The sequence below is a fragment of the Arvicola amphibius genome, chromosome 11 (genome assembly GCF_903992535.2).
Source record: "Arvicola amphibius chromosome 11, mArvAmp1.2, whole genome shotgun sequence".
In the NCBI taxonomy this organism is placed as follows: domain Eukaryota; kingdom Metazoa; phylum Chordata; class Mammalia; order Rodentia; family Cricetidae; genus Arvicola; species Arvicola amphibius.
In genome coordinates this window covers 108,926,228-108,935,990 of record NC_052057.2, presented here as the reverse complement: position 1 = coordinate 108,935,990, position 9,763 = coordinate 108,926,228, and the positions used below count along the sequence as shown (strand labels likewise).

Below are 9,763 nucleotides of genomic sequence, written 5' to 3'. Positions count from 1 at the left end.
CAGGTGCTTAGTGGCACCATTATGTGCTGTGGGTTTTGCTTTTGCTTGTTGATTTTTTTCTTATATTTTTATTTTTGAGCATGTCTGAATTCTTTGCCCAGTGTGTGGTTGGGTTGTTTGTTGACTTGTGTGTGTGTGAATTGACTTTTTTATATGGACCAGATACAGGTCTTTTATGAAACATGATTTGGAAATGTTTTCTCCCGTTCTGTGGACTATCTTTTCACTTTCTTGACAGTGTCCTTCAAAGGACACAGACTTTTAATTTAGAAATCCAATTTATCGCTCTTTTTCTTTTGTTGCTTGGGCCTTTGGTGTCGTATCTAAGAAACCATTGCCTAATCCAAGCCATAAGTGTTTGTGCCTTTGATTCATTTTGAGTTAATTTTGAATAAATTGTGGAGTATTGACTTAACTTCATCCCTTTGTCTGTGAACTCCTAATTGTCTCGGTGATACTAAAGGGTCTTTTACAGTTAAGCTGTTTGACATTCTTGCCAAAGCATCAGTTGACCTGATGCATGGGCTTATTTCTAGGCTCTCAGCTCTGTTCCACGAATCTATACATGTTACTTGTGTTTCAGTACTATGTGCAGTCTCTGCCTTTTTCTTTTTAACTTCTTTTCCAGGGGAGAGAGCCAACACATTTCCCGGCTACCACAAATCATACAGTTGAGTTTCCTACATTTGGAGAAATCGCAGGGGTCAGTTCACCTGGAGTGCAATGGATAAGCCTTGATATTATAAAACCACCTTCGTGATTGCAGTATCTGCCCTGCCAGGTAAGTATTCTTTTAACCTTTTGGAGATGGGCTCTTTCTACCTAGCCAAGACTGACCTGGAACTCATGATCCTCCTGATTCAGCCTCCCGATGGCTGGAGTGGCTGATGTGTGCCATCCCGCCAGCTTACACTCTGTACTTAGCTTTGCAATTGGAGGTGTGAGGGTTTGTTCTGGGTCTTGGGGTCTCTCTAAACTTGCATATGAACTTGAAGATCAGCTTGGTAAGTGTTCCAGAGATGGGGAGGGAGGTAAGGAAAAGGAGAGAAGAAGAGAGAAGAGCTGAGACTTTCATATCATTATATGGAACCTGTACATATTTTTTTTTTTGGAGAATTTCTTGTTAAGAATGCCATTTTCTAATCCGTGGATATAGACAATTTTCCAATTTATTTAGGACCTTGATTTAGTTTTATAATGTTATCTAATTTCTGGTAATCAAATCTTAAACTTATTCTAAGGATTTCATCATTTTAACTGTTTTAACTGGGATAGCTTTATCTTCCTATCCTCTCTGTTGCTATCACCATATATTCTATCTGTGCACATTATAAACCCCAAATCCAGTGTTGTAATCATGCTTCAAGTTATCAGTTGGCTTTCACTGCAGTTAAGAAATTTAAAAGGAATTGCCAGTCCTTTACACTTTCCCAAACACTGAACTCTTCCATTTATTCATTTGGGTCAACACAACTTCTCTTCCTCTATTATTTTCTTGATTCTAAAGAACTTCTTGAAACACTTGTGCAGCTCTGGTTTTCTACATTAAACAATTTTAGGAGCCGAGAGATGGTTTAGTTAGTGTAGTGCTTGTAAGTACACAAAACTGAGTTCAATTCCCAGTAGCCATGTAAAAAGCTGGGCAGGGTGACACACACCTGTAATCCCATCATGGGAGAACCAGAGGCAGGAGGATTGTTGAAGTTTGCTGGCCTGAATTCATTTTCTTGAATTAGTGAGCCCCAGGTTCAGCATGAGACCTTGTCTCAAAATAATATAGAGAATCAATAAGAGAGGGAGAAAGAGGCCCAACATTGACTTCTGGTCTCCACATGTAAATGTGCACACCTGTGTGTGCTCATGCATGTGCAGACAAACACAGACAAGGACACATTCATATCACACATCAAAATCATTTTAAGATCTTAAAATCTGAAAACATTTTATACAATTTTCAATTTTAGAGAGTATACTCACACTTGTTAAAGGATTGTAAATAAATCATGAATTCTTGTAGCATTTTAAAAATTATGTTCTCTCGTCTTCTTTCAAAGTTTGTGAAGTAAAATCTGTCATTTGTATCCTTGTCCCCTCAAATTTAATATCTTTTCTCCCCTATTACTACTTCAAATTTTTCATGGACAATTTGATAGTCCTAGGCTTGACTCTTTTTTTTTTAAATTCTATTTTACTTGATTGTCATTTGTCTTCTTGGATCTACTAATTTTTATTTAACACCAATTTTAGGAATTTCTACCCATATAACATTTTATATATACATATAAACATGCACACACACACACACACACACATGTTGTCGTTGTTTCAGACTTTATTCTTAGGATTCAGTCTCTACCTGCTGTCTTTACCTTGTTTTAAAAACATGGTATTTGTGGAGTCTCACTATCCAGGATACTCCACATTTGTTAGACTGAAAATCCCTCTCTCCACTCTGTTCTAGCTCTCTCATCTCCAGAAAGCTACTTTTTGTTAGACATTTTGGAAACTTGTATTAATTAATTAACCCTTTATCCAGGAACCTCTTGATGTCCCTGTGAAGCCCTCTGGACCTCTCTGTTTCTTTAAACTACTTGGTGTAAGTTACAGCTTCCGCAGGATCTCCCATGGGCTTCTTCCATCTCGTTAGTTCAGTAATACTGCTCCATGCTCTTCTCTGGTTGGACTGTACTCCTCCACCCAACCGTGTGGAAACTGTCCCCAGGTGGTAATCTTGTGAATTACTAAATTCACTAAATGTGAATCCCATTTTAGCATTTCTTTTTTTATTTTTGGTTTTTAGACAGGGTTTCTCTGTGTAACAGCCCTAGCTATCCTAGGTAGACCAGCTTGGTAGACCAGGCTGGCGTCGAACTCACAGAGTTCTGCTTACCTCTGCCCCGGAGAGCTGGGATGAAAGGTGCATGTTACCACTGCTTGGCAATTTTAGCATTTTCTACGCGTTGTGCCCACAGTCTTTCATTGCTTGCGGTTCAGTACTTGCAATGAGTTGTTGACTATGGTTTATCCAGTTTTAGAGCTGTCAAGGTGTACCACTGTGATGAGCAAAAGCGGAACCTGTCTTTCCCTGTTAAATATTTATTTAGAGCTTGAATAATATGGGCCAAGATATCTCTAGTTTGCATGATATTAGCAAATTGAGATACCCAGTGGAATCATTCAATAACCAGCCAGAGGGTCTGAGAATCTAAGCATCAAGTGATACGTATTTCTTTTGGAAAACATGCAGACCAGATGAAACATTCATGAACATTATTGTTTATTTACCAGTGGCGAGTATATTAGATTTTAGGTTTATTTTCCTTTGCTGGGGGTTGAGCCTAGGCACATCAGGCAAACATTCTACCACTGATCATGGCTTCTCCTGTTAGATTTTAATTTCTGATTTGGCCGCCTTAGTTTCAGTCTCCCCGTCTGTAGGTGGAATGACACTCCTGAGCCAACAAGGTTACAAATTCAAATAATGTTTATCACATAATACTTAGTCAGCAAATGGCAGCTTGTCCAATAACAATTTTGTTTATAGGGCTGGTAGCTACTATCATATGGGGATGCAGATTGAGTCTTTTTTTAAGACTAGGACCAATAGACAACTTTCTTTAAAAGGACAGAGGCTCCAGATCCAACATCTGATTCGTTCCCAGTGTGCAAGTGAAGCCCATCGTTGCCTCCTGGTTCCTTACAGGTGCCCTAGCCTCCGTGTTTCCCCTCAGCTGACACTCTTTACCGTTCTCTCTGGAGCTCAGTCTCTCTAGTCAGAGGCCCACAGCCCATCTTGCTAACCTACTGTGTCGGAAGTGTGCCCCCTGGTTCCTCATCTTAAAAAATATCTTCCTTTCTCCTGACAACATCTGAAGCCATCGTAAATAGCTCTGGTCTTTTACCTTTAGAAACTCCCATCTTCTTCCTTGCTTGAGGATGGGGTTTGTGACTGTTTTTGAGATAATGACGTAATTACATCATTTCCCCCCTTCTCTTTCCTCTCTCCAAACCCTCTCATGTACCCCTCTGTGGTGGTTGAATAGGAATGGGCTCCATAAACTCATGTGTTTGAATGCTTGGCTCATAGGGAGTGATACTATCAGGAGGTGTGGCCTTGTTGGAGGAAGTGTGTCACTGTGGGGGCGGGCTTTGAGGTCTCAGATGCTCAAGCTAGGCCTAGTAGGGCATCCACTTCCTGTTGCCTTCTGATCCAAATGTAGAACACTCAGTTCCTCCTCCAGCACGGTGTCTACCTGCGCTCCTCCACGCTTCTTGCCATGATGAGAATGGACTAAGCCTCTAAAACTGTAAGCCAGCCCCGAGTAAATGTTTTCCTTTATAGGAGTGGCCATGGTCATGGTGTCTCTTCACAGCAATAGAAACTCTAAGACATCCTTCTTGCTCTCTCCCAAATTCATGACCCTCCTTTTTTCATTAGTTGATGTTACATACATATACATACATGTATATATATACATATACATACATGTATATATATACATATACATACATGTATATATACATAAACATACATGTATACACACACACACACACACACACACACATATATATATATATATATATATATATATATATATATATATATTCCTAAATACGAAAATATAACCCGCTTAGTCTGTATGTTACTCATATGTGTATGTTTCCGGTGCTTTTTGGGAATGGATTATCAATCGGAGTGCTTTTCACTGGGGAAGAATTTTCTCCCACCCTCAACATTCCTTAGCTGCCTGCAGCTCTTTGTGTAGGGTCAGGGTCTTCCAGGATCCTCCCAGTCCACCTTAGAATGCTTTTCCTTGTCATCTTTGGTCATATCCTCTTGAATATCTTCATTGCCACCTCTGTTCCTTTACCTTTATATCTTATAAAAAAAAAATCCTTCTGATCAATCAGCCAACAATCTCCTCTTTCTCATACACCCCCACCCTAATTATATTGGCCCTTCTAATTGCCCCACAGACAAAAATCCTGAAGTCACACAACACAGTTTGTGAGCACCATCCCCCGTCCCCACAGGTGCCGCTTCAGCACTCTCACCAGGACTTTCTTCGGCTTCTTCCTAACACTTAATCGAATAATTCTCCCAGCGCCTTTTTTTCCTTCATTTCCTTTGTCTCCAGTTTCCAGTTCAGCACTCGGGATTTCAAAAACATTCCTTCCTGTGTCAAAAACTCCAGCTCCTCTGTTTCACTCGTCATCTTGGTCTTACAAACCCCTGACCCTAGATGAATTCACTTACGGTCCCCCCCCATATCTGCCTGTACTAAGAAGCGTTGGAGGAAGCAATGCAGCAGGCTGGGGAGTTTAGCACGAAGCTGGAATTTTCTCGCCGCCATCCACAGGGAACCTTAACCTTGCGCTCCTTCCTTTGTTCGGCGGAAGCTAGACTGACACATCTGGGTCCTACATTACTGAAGGACAGACAGAGGTTTCGGATTCAAGGCCAGCTACAAGAGTCTGGTATCTGCCCACAGACGTGCAGGTTTGGATGTGAATAGCACACGGCTAGTTTTTCATGGGAGACGGCTGACATAGTAAGCCGGCTCTTCCGGTTTCAGCCCTCTTCCTTGCAAGGCACCAAAATCCCAGCCCCAAGTGTCTGAAATGAGGGTAAGTGATTTGTAGGGTGGGCATTTCTCATTTCTACCTTGAACTGGAAACCTCCCCCACTTATATGCTTATTCAATTAAAATTTATGCTATTTGCTGGACCAACAGGTTCACTGGGGCACTGACTCGTCTGGTTTTTATCACAAGGCACGATTGTTGCATGTTATAGACATTTAACACTTGGTTGAAGGACTTTTTTTTTTTTTTTTTTTTTTTGAGACAGTGTTTCTTTGTGTAACAGCTCTGGCTGTCCTGGAACTCACACTGTAGACCAGGCTGGCTTTGAACTCATAGAAATCTGACTGCCTCTACCTCTGAGTTCTGGGATGAAAGGCAAATAGCCACTACACCCAGCAGCTAAAGGACTTTTCAATTTTTTTTTTCCACACAGGCCCCTTTTTGCTGAAAAAGTTCTTATGGGGCCATTAGTTCAGGTATATGAAATAGCTATACAAATCAAACACATTTATTGGAAATCAAAAGGAAATGCATTTGTAAACAATTATTTGGAATACCTATAATTCTATCATTTATTAAAGACCAAAGCCAATTTGCATGCTAGTGATACATATGTATTTGTTGGTGTAAACACAATCTATTCCCAATGTATACTAATTTGACACATTGTGTAGAATGATAATAGAAAAAGGATTTTTCTTCTCTACAATTAACCGTCATGTTTCTCTAAGAACAGAAAACTTGGTATGTAAGTGAAAACCCTGAAGTTCATGACACACAATAGTCTTGGGTGGAAGTCAGGGTGTTTAAGGCGGTGTTGACATGACTGTATGCTCAGCGCAGAGGATTCTATATGTTCAGACCCAGGGCTGCCGTGAAGCTGCACAATGCAACTGCTTTACATTCATGGTGCATTTGATTCTGTGTTAAATTTCAGTCCTCGTGCACCCAGAAAGCTCCCACTCTTGCTCACATGGTGCGGATGCCCCCACATCGAGTTTTGGGGCCCCGTGTGGGGTCATGACTCAGAGTTTCAGCAGTTTTGGATTACACGAATGCATTATTTTATTATGATATGAGTCACAATGACATTTAGTGCTGCTGCTCTTAGGCCTTTTCTCTCATGTCTTTGCTTTCTCTAAGATTCATGCCGTTGACATGGATCTAGTTTCATGCTCTGTTTTTTGTTCAGATTTCTCTCTGTGATTGATACTTAGAACTGAGAATATAAAGATCACCTCTAAGCCATCTTTGAATCCTTTTTGGATGGTTTTGATAGAAAATAACAGAAAGCTGTTTAATTTGTTGTTAAAAAAATAACGAAGCATGTAACTGACTTGAAATTCAGAGAGAAAGCAGCCTTGCACATACCCATGATGGCTCTGGCGGTGCCTGCCTGTATGCAGGGGTCCCTTGGGCTTGTCTTCCCCTCTGGATTGAATTTGTCCTTAAATTGGGAACAAGGTGGCCAGAGAGGTTTCATACAAACCCTAAGAGACTACAAGGTCTGAAGGAAGAAGAGGGACTGATTTTGCCACCGGTTATGGTAATGAAACATTTCCCAGCAGCCTCTCGGCAGACTTTCTCTTACAACACCCATACTAGCCCATGGGTCCAATCTCGAACCAACCCTTGCCTAGTGAGACTGAGCTTAGCAGAGCTTGCTCCATTTAACCCTTTAGGATAGAATGGATGTGTTCCATTTTGTAGAATTTGGAAAACTAAAATATGTACAACAGATCATTGATACCTATTCCAGGTTTTTAATGGGAAACTGCTTTGAAATAAGAAAAAAAGCTGATTCTGTAATCACATATTTGCTAGAAGTTCTGGCCATCATGAGTATACCTGTAGATAAAAAGCAGACACTGCTTTAACATATGTCTCTAAGAAAATGAAACAGTATTTTTTTGCTTATTGTAATATAAAACAAATTACAGGTATACCACACAATCCTACAGGACAGGCGGTTACAGAAAGATCAAATTGAACTCTAAAGAATATGTTAAATAAACAAAAAGGGATGATAAAGACCCACATAAATAGATTGCATAGTACTTTTTTTAACTTTGAATTTTCTAAATGCTAATGAGAAAGGAACAACAGCTGCAGAGAGACATTGGATAGTAGAAAAACTTATGGAATTAAATCAGCCAATATACTTTAAAGATGTACTGACCTCAGAATAGAAACCAGGACATGTGTTATGTTGGGGAAGGGGTTTTACTCTTGTTTCCACTGGAGAAGAAAAGCTATGGCTACCATCAAAATTGATAAATATTCAATTTGAACAAGAGACATCTCTTAACTAGAATAGATGATAATTCATCAAACAGAATAGTCGTTTAATCTAAATTAACCTGTACAACTAAAAAATGCTCTACATTTTACCAGATATAAGTTGCCAAAAGAGAATCCAAAATTAAGGTTGGGGAAGGGTTTTGTTTCTGTCTTTTCAGGAGAATAAAGGTATCCAGCTAAGGAAACAGAAGACCACTGCACAATGAGAAAGGACAAATAATTCAGAAAAAAATGTCTCAAGAAAAAGAGTAAATTGGCCTATTTGTATATCACATTTCCAACAGGATAAAATTTTATAAATCTTCCTAAATGTTTGTTTCTGCTATTTTCTACAGATATATAATATAAACAGTCTTCCTTTAGTACCAGCCCAGTTAAAGATTCAAGATGACTTTGGAGTTGGAGTGTGACTCTATTCTTCTCTTAACTCAAACATTCTTGTTAAAATAAAATCCAAAATCTCTGTCCCATGTCAGAAGAGCCACCTGATATGGGACAGAAGAACAAAAATTTAAGGACTATTTTATTGCTACTTATATCATAATCCTTTGGTGTTATATTGACCATTTTACAGATTTTCTTAAGGTTTAAGACATACATATATATATATATATATATTAAACTTGTTTTGTCATGGTGTTAAAGGTCAGATAGAGTGCTACCTAATTCTAGAAAAAGGTTTCATCTACCTTCCTGTACATGATTTCGGGTTTGAGTCTCTATCAGTTTTCTACAGTGAACCATGAGCACACCTAATAGCGATGTTTGAAGTTTCCACAAGGAAGATGGGGTCCCACAATGACAACCCCTCCAGGACTATGGTAACAACACTAAACTGAAAAACACCAGTTAAGGATCAGCTTTGGACTACAAACTGCTCAGAATAATTTCTAGATGCCTGGCTGAGATGATTCAGCCTAATAGACTACTCTAGCCAGGACTTGAGGCAAGCCCTGCAGTTTCCCATTAAGCAGAGACTGAACAACAAATGATACAGCTACCTTTCCCAGGCCTTGACAATTAATTCACATATTTCTTTTCTGGGTCCCATAATAATATTATCACCCCCCAGACAGCAGGAAGTAAATTTAAGACTACGACACCCACATTCCCAAGAGGTGGGGTGGATGGTTTTTGGTCATTCCTTGGGTTATGGATATGTGTCATTGTTTAGGGGCTTGGCTGTCAGTTGTTACTGGTTACAGCCAGAAGAAAAGTTTAACAAAGATTATATTCAGAGTTCTTGTTAAGATAGCTTATTGAATATACTTTTAAAAAACAACTACTAGTTTAAAGTACTTTGCATTGGACTATTGTATATTCTATACAAATTTTGTATATTGATACAAATTTGAGATTAATTTTGTTAGAACATACAGTACATAATTTCTACTCTTGTTCATGATATTGTACCTATACACCTAATTTAACAATGTAATGCAAAGTTATAGCCCTTGAAAACTATTATTACCAGCTGTTTAGGATAATAAGGTATTGCATGTTAGTAGTTAATCGCCTATTACAATTGAACTTATAGTTACATTTTTCAAGGCCAAACAAAGATATATTTTATATAGACAGGTCATCTTTAAAAACTTTAGAGATCTACAGAATATGACATTTTAAAATTTTAATAACATATACTCTTTTTTTATGACATTGAGACACATCTGCTCCTGGCAGCATTAATCTACTTCAGAGAAGATAATGGGCATTGAAGAAACTCCACATGGAGTTTATTTTCTTTGTGACGAAAGTAAGCCATTGGGCAAGGGAGAACCCATGCTGGTTACTGGCTTTTCCAGTGTTTGTCCATACAGAGAGGCCGAGGGAGAGGGTAGGGTCCTCTCACTGCCACCCTTCAACAAAAGCTTTGT

General features: G+C 39.1%; 1 non-coding gene across 1 annotated transcript; it reads right to left on the bottom strand.

Moving 5' to 3' along the window:
* Positions 1-625: 625 nt before the first annotated feature.
* On the bottom strand, positions 626-789 carry LOC119826952. Its single transcript, XR_005287515.1, has one exon. It is a non-coding gene; the product is annotated as a U1 spliceosomal RNA (small nuclear RNA).
* Between the last annotated feature and the right edge of the window lie 8,974 nt (positions 790-9,763).